The sequence below is a fragment of the Thalassophryne amazonica genome, chromosome 15 (assembly GCF_902500255.1).
Source record: "Thalassophryne amazonica chromosome 15, fThaAma1.1, whole genome shotgun sequence".
Classification (NCBI taxonomy): Eukaryota; Metazoa; Chordata; class Actinopteri; order Batrachoidiformes; family Batrachoididae; genus Thalassophryne; species Thalassophryne amazonica.
Window position 1 is genome coordinate 56,608,786 of NC_047117.1, and position 15,351 is coordinate 56,624,136.

A 15,351-nucleotide genomic window follows, 5' to 3' on the forward strand; every position below is an offset into this window, starting at 1 on the left:
GGACTGGATTGCTCTACCAGCCATCGTGAAATCCATGTGTTCTGCGATGCCTCTGAGCAAGCATATGGCTCTGTGGCATACCTCAGGACTGTCAGTCGTAATGGTGAGGTGGAGGTCGCCTTCCTCACTGCAAGGTCACGAGTAGCTCCAAAGACGCAACAGTCCATCCCGCGTCTGGAACTGTGTGCTTTGACAGGGGCTCAGATGGCCAAACTCCTTAACACAGAGCTAACCTTTACCATCCAACGGACCATGTTGTGGACTGATTCTACCACTGTCATCACCTGGTTGAATTCAGAATCATGCTGCTTCAAAGTGTTTGTGGGCACCAGAGTCGCAGAGATCCAGGATCTTACAGTCGATGCCATCTGGCACTATGTAGAGTCTGCTGTTAATCCAGCAGATGACATCACGCGGGGAAAGCCACTTTCCTCACTAATAGAACACAGCCGCTGGAGTAGTGGTCCACCCTTCCTGCTCCAATGTTCAACTGAGTGGCCACAAACACTTCCACTTCCAGCAGCAGAACCAATTGAAGAACTGAGGAAGCCTACCTTTTTTGGCCTCACAGATGTACCTCCTCATATACACCCTGTCCCAGATGCCACTCAGTTCACTACCTTTGAAGATCTCAAAGGAGCTACTGCACAATCGTTACATGGGGTGGTCCGGGATGAGTTGACAGCAAAAGACTATCATCAAGCCCAAACCTTACTCTTGCGACAGATCCAATTGGATTGTTTCCAATGTTTACAATGGGGTACTCAGGTCAAAGCAGTTTCAGTCTTTTGTTCATGGTAATGAGTCATTCACGTCATCAGCAGAGTCATCAAGGGAGCCATCAGGAGAGGGACAGCTGCCCTGTCATTAGTAGGGTGCTAACTAGAGCACAATAGGTGCTAATTAGAGATATTGTTTAGTCACTAGCCTATAGCAGTCTGCCTCTCGGTAGGAGGGGTCTGGTTAGGTTTAAAACTCCAGCTTTTGTGATTTCTTGATTATTCTTCTCTACAAGAGTCAAGACAGAAGTGAGACCACCAGAGCAAGAATTTAGCTGAGGAAGCTTCTGCGATTTGAAGCGAAACGTCCTCGCGTCAAGCAACCCAGTCCAGTTGAAGACTCAAGCTTCTCTACTATGGAAACCACCTGGACAACTGAGAACCTACACAGAAACTCTGTCCTACAAGACTCGCATTCCCCAACCGAATAAGATCACGATGCACTCTATTTATAAAGTGTTAGTCAGTCAGTATGACCCCCTTGGATTTCTTGTCCCATACACTACGAGAGCCAAAGTCCTGGTGCGATCTCTGTGGGACAAGAAATGTGAGTGGGATGATCCTGCTCTACCAGAGTGAGCTGCGTGATCTACAAAGCATCACCCTGCCAAGATGCTACACCAGCCCCGGACTGGATTGCTCTACCAGCCATCGTGAAATCCATGTGTTCTGCGATGCCTCTGAGCAAGCATATGGCTCTGTGGCATACCTCAGGACTGTCAGTCGTAATGGTGAGGTAGAGGTCGCCTTCCTCACTGCAAGGTCACGAGTAGCTCCAAAGAAGCAACAGTCCATCCCGCGTCTGGAACTGTGTGCTTTGACAGGGGCTCAGATGGCCAAACTCCTTAACACAGAGCTAACCTTTACCATCCAACGGACCATGTTGTGGACTGATTCTACCACTGTCATCACCTGGTTGAATTCAGAATCATGCCGCTTCAAAGTGTTTGTGGGCACCAGAGTCGCAGAGATCCAGGATCTTACAGTCAATGCCATCTGGCACTATGTAGAGTCTGCTGTTAATCCAGCAGATGACATCACGCGGGGAAAGCCACTTTCCTCACTAACAGAACAAAGCCGCTGGAGTAGTGGTCCACCCTTCCTGCTCCAATGTTCAACTGAGTGGCCACAAACACTTCCACTTCAAGCAGCAGAACCAATTGAAGAACTGAGGAAGCCTACCTTTTTTGGCCTCACAGATGTACCTCCTCACAGACACCCTGTCCCAGATGCCACTCAGTTCACTACCTTTGAAGATCTCAAAGGAGCTACTGCACAATCGTTACATGGGGTGGTCCGGGATGAGTTGACAGCAAAAGACTATCATCAAGCCCAAACCTTACTCTTGCGACAGATCCAACTGGATTGTTTCCCCACTGAGTTCAATGCCCTGAAAGCTGGTAAACCAGTTCCTAAAACCAGCAGCATTCTCCCTCTGGCCCCAGAATTTGATGAAAAGGATAATCTCATCCGGGTTGGAGGTCGCCTTCGGCACAGTAATCAACTCAGTCCAGATACCATTCACCCTGTTGTCCTTGGCGCCCAACATCCCATCACTAAGCTGATCATGCAGGACGTTGATGCAAAATTATTTCATTCTGGGCCTGAACGAGTCTTTGATGAGCTTCGATGCCATTATTGGATCCCCCGTGGGCGAGAGGCCATACGTCGATACCAGCGCAACTGCCCTGAATGCCGAAAGTGGCGCAGCAAACCACAGGTACCCAAAATGGCCGACTTACCTCCTTCGAGGTTACGCCTGTACAAGCCAGCCTTCTATTCTACTGGCGTAGATTGCTTTGACCCATACACCGTCATAATAATTGGTCGGAGGAGTGAGAAACGCTGGGGAGTGCTCTTCAAATGACTACCCGTGCTGTGCACATAGACCTCCTCTCCAGCCTTGACACCGATGCCTTCCTAATGGCTCTAAGGCGTTTCACAGCCAGGAGAGGCAAACCGTTCGAACTGCTCTCTGATCAGGGAACCAATTTCAAGGGAAGTGAACGAAAGCTACGAGAAGCCTTTGCTGCTCTCCAGCCAGACCTGCAAGCACTTCTCACATCCCAACAGATCAACTGGAAGTACAACCCACCAAACGCTCCTCATTTTGGTGGTTGTTGGGAACGAGAAAGCCGTTCCATCAAGCAAGCCTTGTGGGTTGCTCTTGGTGCTCAGCTGGTGACAGAGGAGGTACTGAGAACACTCCTAATCGAGGTTGAAGGTATTCTCAATTCTAAACCTTTGGGCTACACATCGACCGACATTGCGGACCATGATCCCATAACACCCAATTCCTTGCTTATGGGATGCCCAGATGCTGCCCTTCCGCCAGTGGTATATCCGGAGTCAGAACTTCTAGGTCGCAGACGATGGCGACATTGTGACAAGTGAAAAAGTGACAAAGTTTTTTTATTCGGCACACAAAATATTCAAATAGAAAAAAATGAACAATTCCACAAACAAACACAGACAAAACTAGTGAGTCCGAAAGGGTGTGGGCTGAAGCAAAGCTTATTAGCGCCCACCCCTGCTAGTACAAGTCCAACAATTCTAATCATTCATATTTACATAAATACAAATTCACTACTACATGTCGACACACAGACATACACATCAATATACTATTCACTTATAATTATATTTATATAGTACCAGATCACAAGAAAGTCGAATCAAGGCACTTTACGCCAGTAAGGACTAACCTTACCAACCCCCAGAGCAAGCACTAGGCAACTGTGGTGAGGAAAAACTCCCTATAAGGAAGAAACCTCAAGCAGACCAGGCTCTTGGGGGTGACCCTCTGCTTGGGCTGTGCCATATATACCTATATACATACGTATATACTTTACAAACATAAATATATACGTACATATACACAGTCACTTATATACATATACACCTACCCATATCTATATATCTACATACGCATATACATACCCACACATTCAAATATACAATAAGTCCCACTTATAAATTGAACATTCCATATAAATCAAATTATATTTGCTTCTTTATGATACTTAGACATGATGTTCTTTTTGAGTAGTTTCTTAAATCTTACTAAGGTACTACTCATTCTAACCTCTGTTGAACATTTGTTCCATTTCCTCACCCCAACCACAGACACACAAAAACCCTTTACATTTGTTCTTACTGGTGGTTTCATAAAAATTGCACAACCTCTTAAACTATATCTGGATTCCCTCAGTCGGAACAGACTCTGGACATGTCTCGGTAAGGCTTGGTTTTTTGCTCGAAATAAAGTTTGAATTGTAATGTAATCGACCAAATCTATGAATTTTAATACATTTAAAGACACAAATAGAGAATGAGTTGGTTCACGATATTGTTTATTGCAGATGATTCGTATGGCTCGTTTTTGCAAAAGGAATATTGGATTGGTATTTGATTTGTAAGTGTTTCCCCATGACTCAACACAATATGTCATATATGGTACCATCAGAGAATGATATAAAGTAAGTAACCCTTCTTGCGGCAGTAGGTCTTTGGCTTTATACAAAATGGCTATAGTTTTTGACAATTTTGATTTCACATAATTTATATGTGGTTTCCAGCTAAGTTTATTATCAATTATAACACCTAAAAATTTATTCTCTGTTACTAACTCAATTTCCTTATTGTTTATAGTTAAATTTTTACATTTGGGTGCCTGTTTATTTCCAAATATAATACATTTAGTTTTCCCAAGGTTGAGTGACAACTTATTAGCGTCAAACCAAACCTTAAATTTTTCCAGTTCTTTCTCCACTATGTCCAGAAGCTGTTCAAGATTTTCACCGCTACAGAACACAGTTGTATCATCCGCAAAATGGACACATCTCAGTGAACTCGACACCCAACTTATATCATTTATATAGATTATAAACAACAAAGGACCCAGCGCTGAGCCCTGCGGCACCCCACATGTGACATCCCTGAGTTCAGAATTTGTATTATTGAATTGAACATACTGAAATCTGCCTTGTAAATAACTAGCTATCCATTCATATGCCAGACCTCTGATTCCATATATCTGCAGTTTAGTTAATAGTATTCCATGGTTAATTGTGTCAAACGCTTTCTGTAAATAAAAAAAAAACAAAAAAACACCTATTATGTATTGTTTATTGTCAATTGCAGTTGCTATACTTTCCACAAAGTCCATCAAAGCATGTGATGTAGTTCGAGACCTTCTGAATCCATATTGTTCTTCACAAATGATGTTATGCTTCAGTAAATAATCATTTAATCTTTTAGCAAATATTTTTTCCAAAATTTTGGAAAATTGTGGCAGGAGTGATATAGGTCTATAATTAGAAAATGTGTGTTTGTCACCAGTTTTAAACAGAGGAATTACTTTGGCTATTTTCATTTGAGAAGGAAATTTACCAGTACTTAGTGACATATTGCAAATATAATTGAACGGTTTTACTATACAATCAATAACTTTTTTAATAAAGCCATATCCAATTATTAAAATCAGTCGATTTCTTACTTTTTGAACCATGAACCAGATCAAGTATTTCCCTTTCATGAGTACCACCAATGAACATTGAAACAGATTTGTTAAACGTTGAATTATTTACCCAGAAGTTATTAGTTGATGAGTCAATTTTACTGGCAAGATTTTTACCCACATTAACGAAGTATTCATTAAAGTGTTCAGCAATAGACTCGTCGTTATCAATCGTGATGTAGTTGTTACTCTGAAAAAATGAAGGATAATCTCTAGTTATTCTATTCTTTTTTACTATTTCATTTAATATGTTCCATGTGTTTTTGATGTTATTTCTATTTTTGACAAGTAACTCATTATAATATACTTTTTACTGAGTCTCATGATATTGATTAACTTATTCTTACATGTTTTATACTTACTTTCAGCTTCCTTAGTTCGTAGTTTTATGAATTGTTTATATAGTACGTTTTTCTTTTTACATGCCCTCTGAAGCCCATTAGTTATCCATGGTTTGTTGCTATATTGATTTCTATATATTTTGTCAACAAATGGACAGTGTTTATTATACAAACTGGAAAAAATGGAAATGAAAGCATCATATGACCTGTCAACATCATCAACAAAAACATCTGACCAATTCTGACTTGATAAATCCTCCCTTAAATGATCAATTGTTTCAGGTGTTACTTTTCTACTCATGAATTTGATATTGCTTCGATACATACAACAACCCTCCAATGCAAAGACTGAGAAAACTGGCAAGTGATCACTGATATCACTGACCAGTAGTCCCCCACTAAGATTACCGGATATAACGTTAGTTAAAATATTGTCAATGAGAGTTGTTGTATCCATAGTTATTCTGCTAGGATGAATGATGTGTTGGGAAAGTGTAAGTACACGGACCCACAACAGGGGGCGCAAATGAACGGACAATGGAATAGGTCAAATAACACACTTTACTGTTGTGAATATGCACAAGGACAACAGATTACAATAAAGGACAAAGTCAAATTCACACAGGTGTCGTGTGGGCAGGCTCGAAGATAGGAGACGCCTCTCCAAAGTAGAACCGGAACCACACGGTTTCCTCCGCCACCAGACCCCGGGAATACTGGAGCCGCCAAGTCCCGAACTCCCAGGTGGCCACTGCCTCTGCGTGTCGGACCTGGTACTGCTGGCGAGGAATAAAGAACAATTAAAGGAGGGCGCGTTCGCACCCAGGAATCTGAACGGCAGGTAAGCTACCTCCACCTCTCGTTGGGAAGTTCTCTCAGAGAAATGCACAAAGTCACAAAGATCACTGTCAAACAGTTAGCTGAGTACGTTACCTTCTCGGTAGAAACGATATCTCGGCAAAGAGGTGGAGACGTTGTCCTGCTGATATACTCCTGCCATCAGATGATTGGTAACAGCTGTTGCAGGTGATGCGTGACAGCTGTCACCCTGGCTGCTCCTGTGAGGTGGCTGCGCCCTCTGGTGCCTGGAGCCCGCACTCCAGACAGGGTGCCCTCTGGTGGTGGGCCAGCAGTACCTCCTCTTCTGGCGGCCCACACAACATGATGGTTGGAAACAGTCCTAAACAGTACAAGGTGTTTATAAATGAGGTAATTTGTGGATGATTGTGAGGGTTTAAAAAAATCTATATTGAAATCTCCACAGACAAATAAATGCTTATTTCTGGTGATTTTGTTGTACATTCATAAGATAATGTCTTCAAAGGTGTCAATATTTGTCCCAGGAGCTCTGTAAATGCAACTAACAACTATGTTTTTGGAGTTTATAGATGTAATTTATATGGTAACATTCCATGATGTTGTCCACTGTAAATGACATGTTGTTAATGAGTTTACAGTTATAATCTGACCTTACAAACAATGCAACGCCTCCGCCCCTTCTCGTCTGCCTATTAACCAGGAACAATTCATAACCATCAAGATATACCAGATCTTTATTATCCTCATTTAACCATGTTTCTGAAATTGCAATAACTGAAAAACGTTTTTTGGATGTTTTCAAACAATCATTAATAGTGGACAGATTACGAGAAAGACTTCTGCTGTTGAAATGTATAATTGAAAAATCTTCATCATTGATTTTATAATTTTTGAATTGTTCTGTAAAATATTTGCACTGTCTCACAATATTCTCACTGAAAAAGGTATCAGGATCATTTTCAGATTCAAAGGGGTGGTTAGCAGAGTTATTATAATTAAATGTATCTAGACAGAGCTCCTGGGCAGAAATAAACGGATCATTATCCTTAGTCATTATGTCTGTCTTGTCTCCGGGTGTAGATGATGTGGATGAGTGGGTTGCTCCAGTCTGCATCATGCTGCTGTGATGTGTTTGAGTCCTCATACCTATTGTTCATATTTGTCCAGCTCCTCGATGTTCCTTATTGCCATAACCTTTGCTTGTTCTGGTGATCCGTTCAGTTTGATGAATATTTTACAGTTTGAAGTCCATGTGTGCTGGATTTTTCCCTGTTTCTTTAAGAAGGGTGCTTTCCTGGCGATGTCGGCATTCCGTTTGGTGAGATGTTCATTGATGAATACGTTTGTCCCTTTCAGTTTTCTTCCTTGTTTTAACAGTGCTGTTTTGTGTTTTCTGTTGATGAATCTCATGATGACGGTTCGTTTATCACCGTCATTTCTCCGGGGCAGAGGGTAGCACGCTTCAATGTTATTTAAATCCATTTCTATACCTTTAGATAGGAGGAAATCAACAACCTGTTTTTCCACAGAGCTGACCTCCTGTTCACTGGGATGCCCTCCGCTCTCATCTGTTACCGCCCGTGCGTAGGACCGTGGTTTGATGTGAAGACCTGTGATGATGACATCGTTGATTCTGGTGTACTGCTCCAATTCAGCCACTCTATTTTCCAGCTGCACCAGATGCCGGTCTTTCTCGGCGTTCTGGAGCCGTAATGCCTTCACCTCCTCCACCAGATCCATGATTGATTTCTGTTGCTGCTTCACAACAGAAATCTCCTCTGATAGAAAGTCCAGAGATTTTTTAATATCGTCACCTTCCTCCGCTGTCAGAACCTTCTTAGGCCCCATGGTCGGCTTATGGGCAGCTTGACGATCGCCGATGTTAACAGCCTGCGTTGTTTGTCACCGGGATGGATCTGCACTGCGCTGGTGCCGCGCGGCCTCGGTGTTTCTGCGTTGATGGATCCGCGGTGGCTGCATGAGGCCTCGGGGAAGTGGCACTCGTGACGCGCGGCTTTAATGACGCAGCGCGCGGCCTCAGTGAATTCACCACGTTGGGTGGGCCTCGGACGCTGTTGCTGTCCAGTCGCGGGGCTAAATTGCCGGTTGAGGTGGTATTCCCACTGTCCGGGTTGGCAAACACCGGCGTGGCAGATGGCAACTACAAACACCACCTCTGAAAACTCAGGTACAAACTTTTTGCAGCTCGCTCTGACGACACGCAGCTCTGAGAGAGTGACGACACGCAGCTCTGAGAGTGACGACACGCAGCCAGCTCCTTGACCACTTCTGGAAGCACTTCATTAAGTTCTACCTCCCCAGCCTTCAGGCCCGCCAGAAGTGGCATACCGACCAGCCAAGCCTCCATGTTGGAAAGACTGCTGCATCACGGTGTGGTACGGCGCCTGCACAGCGACTTGCCGTAGGTCCCTTCAACGCATCGTGAGAGCAGCGAAGAAGATCACGGGCACCTCTCTCCCACCCCTCCAAGAACTGTACAACACCCGCCTCACCCGGAAAGCCACTAGGATCGTAAGTGACCCCACTCATCCATTACGTAGTCTCTTCAGCCTGCTGCCGTCGGGGAGGAGACTGCGCAGTCTCCAGGCCAAGACCAGCCGGCTGAGAGACAGCTTTTTCCACCAGGCTGTCAGGACACTCAACTCCCTCCCTGCTTTGCCCCCTTTCCCCCTGCTGCCCTCCACTCACACATAAACACAAACTGGACTGTTTCACTTTCCACTCCCGCCAATTCCCTAACCTCCCTAACCTAAGCTGCTGTGAAGATATTGCACTTTATACATACAATACTCTCTGCACAATGATCAACAACTGTATATATTCTTGCTCTGGTCATGGAATTTGCACATATCCATTACTGCTGAATGTTGTCCTACTACTTTGCACTACAAGTATTTGTTTGTTTACATTTACCTTTTGTATAATTTTGTTACAATTACACTATTACAACTTTTTTTTTTTTTTTTTTTTTTTTACAGCTGTTAGATCTCTACACTTGATATTTATACTTTGCTATTATATTTCTTAAATACCTTCTTTTGTGAGGTCAGGGAGTCCAGAGATCAGGTATTTCAGTTCTCAATATGTCTGTGATGTATTGTAGAAATGACAATAAAAGCTGACTTGACTTGACTTGACTTGACTGTCATGATCATGGATCAGCAATTACCTCATTCGTTGTGGCCAGTGGGCAAGGTCATCAGCGTCTCAACGGGATTAGATGGGAAAGTGCGATCAGCTGAAATACAGGTTGACAACCGGACCTACTCCCGTCCAGTTAGTAGGCTCATCCAACTCCCATCTGTACCAGACTAACAGATTCTGCAACCTTACTATTATCAACATGGGCCTTTTCGGTTATAGTTCAGATTTCTTATGGGAAATCTGGGGGCGGCTGTGGAAAAGGCCCCCTCTAGTGGACATTTGGGTCTTTCACTCACTGTCATTGGGCACTCTCTCTCCTCTACTCTAACTCGACCATTTGCCGTAGTCTGGAGCTCAACACGGAGCGAGGCTGACAATTGTAAATGAATATTATACTACAAAAATGTCTTTTTTTTATATACTTTTCATCACGTTAATAAGAGACTGCTGCATGATACCTTGAAAACTTGCTAAAACAATTATAACAAAAAATCAGTGTCTGTTACATTTAATATGCGTGGAATTTAATAAGCGCATATATAGACATATATATTCGTCTGGAACAAAGAGGACAAACAGTGTTGTAAAGAACAATAATCAAGACGTTAAACAGCAAACTTCACTTTCCCTCAGAACGACATGATCAGGAAGCGATTGTAGCTCGCAGCAGCTCCCATTGAAAATAACGGAGAGACAGCCTGTGATTCTTGCATGTTTACATAAAATAAACACAATAACAACATCTAAAAATCCAGAGAATATATTCAGGAGAGTTTTAGGCACAATATAAAATAGTTTTATTTTGCGATGTTAATCGTGTTGTCCGTGTGCAGCGGTTAAAGTGAAGCATGATCAATGCAGTTATCAATGTTACTGAGATCTCACAGCGCGGCGACCGCTCCGAGGTTTTGCGGGATTTGAAACCTGAAAAGCCTCAATGGTGAAACAGGAAACAAGAAATGTCAAATCTTGAACACTTCCTGGATCAACACTTCCTGGATTGACAGACGAGATCTTATGGAATCTCACGGGAACTCAGTGGCAAGTTCACACTGAAACAGGAAGTGCCAAATTTTGAGTCCACAGTGAAACATGAAATGTCAAATGTTGAACACTTCCAGGCTTCGGTGGAACCAGAGATCAGGGTCTCCCCTGAAATTTGATTAGACACAGATGATTGGCATGCCACAGCACATGCATTAAAAAAAAAAACAAACTTGCATTTTGAAATCAGTGACACATATTGACTGCTAGGTCCCTCCTGTCCAGTAGTTGGTGCTGTGTTCCACAAAAAAAGTTCTAATCCATCTTAGTAGAAGAAGAAAAATGTTTGAGCCATTTTTTGAATTTGAACACTTCGTCTGAACCATGGACTCCTAGTTATATTGGTGAGTAAACTGCCATTTTCTAATGTCTAAAATTATCTTCTAACTCAAACTGATAGCAAATCTCTACAACTTGGTATAAATGTAATTAAAAATATAAAATACAGCTTCCTGATGGAGTACTGTAGAGGAGGCTTTTCTTAAAAAGAAGACCCGATAGCGTAGCTACAGTTTGCCAGAAAGTACATCTGAGATGCAGCCTAGATTTGATGTTTTGGTGAAAGACACTTTTATTATATGGCTGCGACGCTACACATGCTCTGATTGGCTGACTACCGGTCGCATATTTTCCCATATTGGACTGGTTTCCAAGACAATCAGTCCAAAACGCGTATTTTCTTTACAAACCAGGAAGCTAAAAACGCGATTAGAAAAACCAATTCAAACACGAACGTACTGCATAAATATCTAAACAGCATCTGGAAAAACACACAGATTGAAATCTTACCAGGTCGACCTTGACCATCTGTTAGCAAGTTCCTGTTCTGCTCCGGTGTTCTGTCGGGACACCAGCCGTCAACTCAGAGGTGAGCCGCTGTTGAGCTCGGCTTCAGAGCTCTGAAGTGAGCACAGGAGGTGAACCCGTTCTTTTTTTTTTTTTTTTTTTTTTGGAGTTGAACTTAACCTTTGCTGCTCACGAAGTGAACGGCTTCACTTCTGCTCTGAGTATGAGCTCTGTTTGTGTTTATATATATATATATATATATATAGTGGTGGGCACAGATCTGCTAATTTGCTAATTCACTAACCGCTAATTATTGAAGCTAATGTTTTCATTATCGGATTATCTTTTCAGATAATTTTGAAAAACCATCAGCAGACTAATTATCTTCCGATAAATTTTGGTCCTATAAGTTTTAGACCATCCATCCATTTTTTTCTGCTTCATCCGGGGTCAGGTCGTGGGGGCAGCAGCTCAAGCAAACCCGCCCAGGCCTCCTGATCCACACACACCTCCCCCAGCTCCTCCGGGTGAACCCCGGGGTGTTCCCAAGCCAGCTGAGAGACATAGTCCCTCCAGCGTGTCCTGGAGCTTCCCCGGGGCCTCCTCCCAATGGGACGTGCCCGGAACACCTCTCCAGCAAGGCATCCAAGGGGCATCCAGTAAAGATGCCCGAGCCACCTCAGCTGGCTCCTTTCGACATGGAGGAGCAGCAGCTCAACTCCGAGCTCCTCCCGAGTGACCAAGCTCCTCACCCTATCTCTAATGCCAGACGAGTGGTGGCAACGGACGCACCACCATTGCTCGGTGTGTCACTCTGCTTTCGCTGCGAAAATTCGCCCCAGTGCAAAATCAAATAAGAGGAGCTTCCATTCCGCTCGCTGGCTCCGGCTGTCAGTCACGTTAACATGACAGACCTTGATCACACGGAGCGAGTTGTTGTGGAAAGCTGACAAACGTCATGAGACGTTCCCAATTCGGGGAGTATCATTATTTTCTGCAGGAGCTGCGTCTGGATGACGGCAGCTTTCAGCGGTCCTTCCGCCTCTGCAGGACCCACTTTGAGGACCTCCTGTCCCATTCACGTGCGCACATGTAAACAATTAAAAAAAAACTCTGGCATAATTGTGTTTAGAAACCAGTCACCATTTGTTTTATTAAACATCTGTGTCGTTAATAAATAAAATAATCTTCACGGACAATTCGCTAGCATGCGCACGTAAAAAAAAACAAACTCTGCTGCCCCTGCTGCAGGGCTGCTGCTTGCTCTCCTCTCAAAAACTCTGTCATAATTATGTTATAAACCAGTCACCATTTGTTTTGTTATACAGCTGTGTAGTTAATAAATAAAATAATCTTCACGGACGATTCGCTCGCACGCGCACATGAGAGAAAAAAACTCTGCTGCCCCTGCTGCTCTCTCTCCCCCCAAAAACTCTGTCATAATTGTAAAATAAAGGAGAAAAGGGACATAAGTCCTGCTCACAGGTTGGCTACCAGAGACAAGACATGTTCACATCCAACTCAGTCAAACTCCAGTCATCACCACATCACTACATATCCAGTCTCTGATTGGTCATCGCAGCGCGACAAGATGAAAAAGTTCAGATTTTTCAACTTGGGGAGGAGGGCAACGCGATGTAATATTGTGCCACAAACGTGCCAATTGCTCAAAATCGCTTCACTTGCATCGCTTCATTCGCGTCCATTCGTGCGCTGCGTGGCTTGGCGCCACAACGCGTCCTTCCATAGGGATTACATGGCAACCTGTCGCTGCTGTCGCTTGCGTCGCGCCCAGTGTGAACGTGGCTTAAGGGAGCGCCCAGCCACACTGCGGAGGAAACTCATCTCGGCTGCTTGTACTAGCAACAAGCGGCCAGTAGTGGTCTAAAACTTATCAAAACTTATCAAGTACTGACAACATGTCGGTCTGATATTTCCCCATAGAGACCTCACAGTCGGTTAATAATCATTTAGTATTTCTTCATAATTGATGTAAATAATATTCAGTGACTTGGAAATGTTCATGTTTCCATCCCCTGACTTGTCTGAAGAAAACGCAATAAAACTGATTTTTATTCACAGGTATTATCAAGTTTTAGTGATTTTCTTTCAGTCTGAGTTTGAGGAAGGTAATTTAAGAAATTTGTATTCTTTATATTTTTTGTACTTCTTGGATTTGAAATGGCATAAACATATTAAAATGTATGAAATAACAAGTGTTCCAATACTTTTGGAGGGCACAGTATCCTAACCTTATGATGAGTGCAAAATGAATGTTCAATTTTCACTGTTGCTGCACTTTGTGTGAAATCATAGTCATATCATATATCATATTGATATGACAATATTGAGATATGATAATTTTAAATATTGTACAGCCCTACTGTCAACTAGCTGAAAACTTTGAATATTAATTTACATCTACATTAAAAATGCTAAAGTGGCAGGGGGTTAAGAGGACTGTAATTAGGGGGCTCTGGGGGGCTCTGCTCCCCCAGAAGCTGAAAGGTTTTAGTCATGCTAATGCTCTTCTGAAGCATTTGCTGAAAAAAGGTCTGAAGGACCGAAATGACATGGTGAGATGCTGAAGAGCTTCAACTCGTTCATGTCTGTGACATATACATATTAAAGGATGTACATCATCGTGCCATGCGTAAACCATATCTGAAAGCTGAGAGCTATCTGACAAATCATCAAAGAGATATGCAAGCGCCCCCCCCCCCCCCCCCCCCCCCCCCCCCCACACACACACACCACACACACACACAGACATTTCTTGCTTTATAGATAGATGTGCAGGATATGGGGTCTAGGATCATGCTGCTGTTTTTGTACACATTGCATGGTACAAGCCTGACACACTACATCACTGCATTGCACACTAGAGTGGCAAGTTAAGTCATCAAGCTGAGCATTCGCTCGCAGTCGTGGTTAACCCATGATCTTCCAACACCAATTTGTGACAGGAATAGACTGTGACCTTTTTGGGATGCATATCTGTGAAAGTGAGAATGGGGCTTAACCTGACAAAGTCCAAGACTGACCTAAATTGTGGTTGCACCAGTACTGAATAACCTGTGACAAAGGAGTTGGACAAAGGGACAATGTGCAACTCCACAAACCACATACTGTATAGGCTGCGTGGACAGAATCTTTTACCCTTTCCAGGATCTTTGAAAGATAGAGAACATGTCAGTGAGTATCTCTTGAGTAGAGTTAAATCAGTCATTAAGAAACAGAAAGAAAATTTTGCAGCTCTAAATCTGCTTCAAGCATCTTATCCTGTCTAAAGAACACTAGTGAGTGAAGTCACCAAGGGACCGGTGACAGTTCTGAAGGAGTTACAAGCTTCAGCGGAGACTGGCGAAAATGCAACTTGACAGAGCTTGAAGAATTTGCAAAGCAGAATGTCATAAAAATTAGAGATGTCTACCAAGATGACAGAGTCCCAGACAGATGTATGCTCTTCCAGTACAGTATGTGTTGAATAAAAAAAGTTAATGTTATAAAAGAATAGCACTGTAAAACGTCCAGAATACAGCATGGCATTACTATTTATAGTCACTGTAGATGACACTTAATAGTTCAGGGAAATCCCAAAAATCCCTGGAGGCAAATCATATTTAGAAAAAAAAGTCATAAAAATAGCTTAAGGTTTAATTGCTGAAAAAGGAGTAAAAACTGCTGTAGGTTCAGGAGGTTAATATTTCCAGCATAGTGAGCACCAGATTTCTATCTACTCATTAAAAAGCATCATAATCACACACAATAATAGAGACGGGACTTTTTTCGTAAGTAATTATCCAGACATCATTTGGTGTTCTGCAAAGTGATGCTGAAGATGAGTCCTACAACACATTTCATCATCTCCACAGCTCCACTTCCTGCCATGACATCA

General features: G+C 42.9%; 1 protein-coding gene across 1 annotated transcript in view; it reads right to left on the reverse strand.

The window, feature by feature from the left end:
- LOC117525807 (voltage-dependent calcium channel gamma-4 subunit-like) overlaps positions 1-15,351 on the reverse strand; it is a 61,010-nt gene that overhangs the window by 20,810 nt on the left and 24,849 nt on the right. The gene's annotated exons all lie outside the window — the stretch shown is intronic.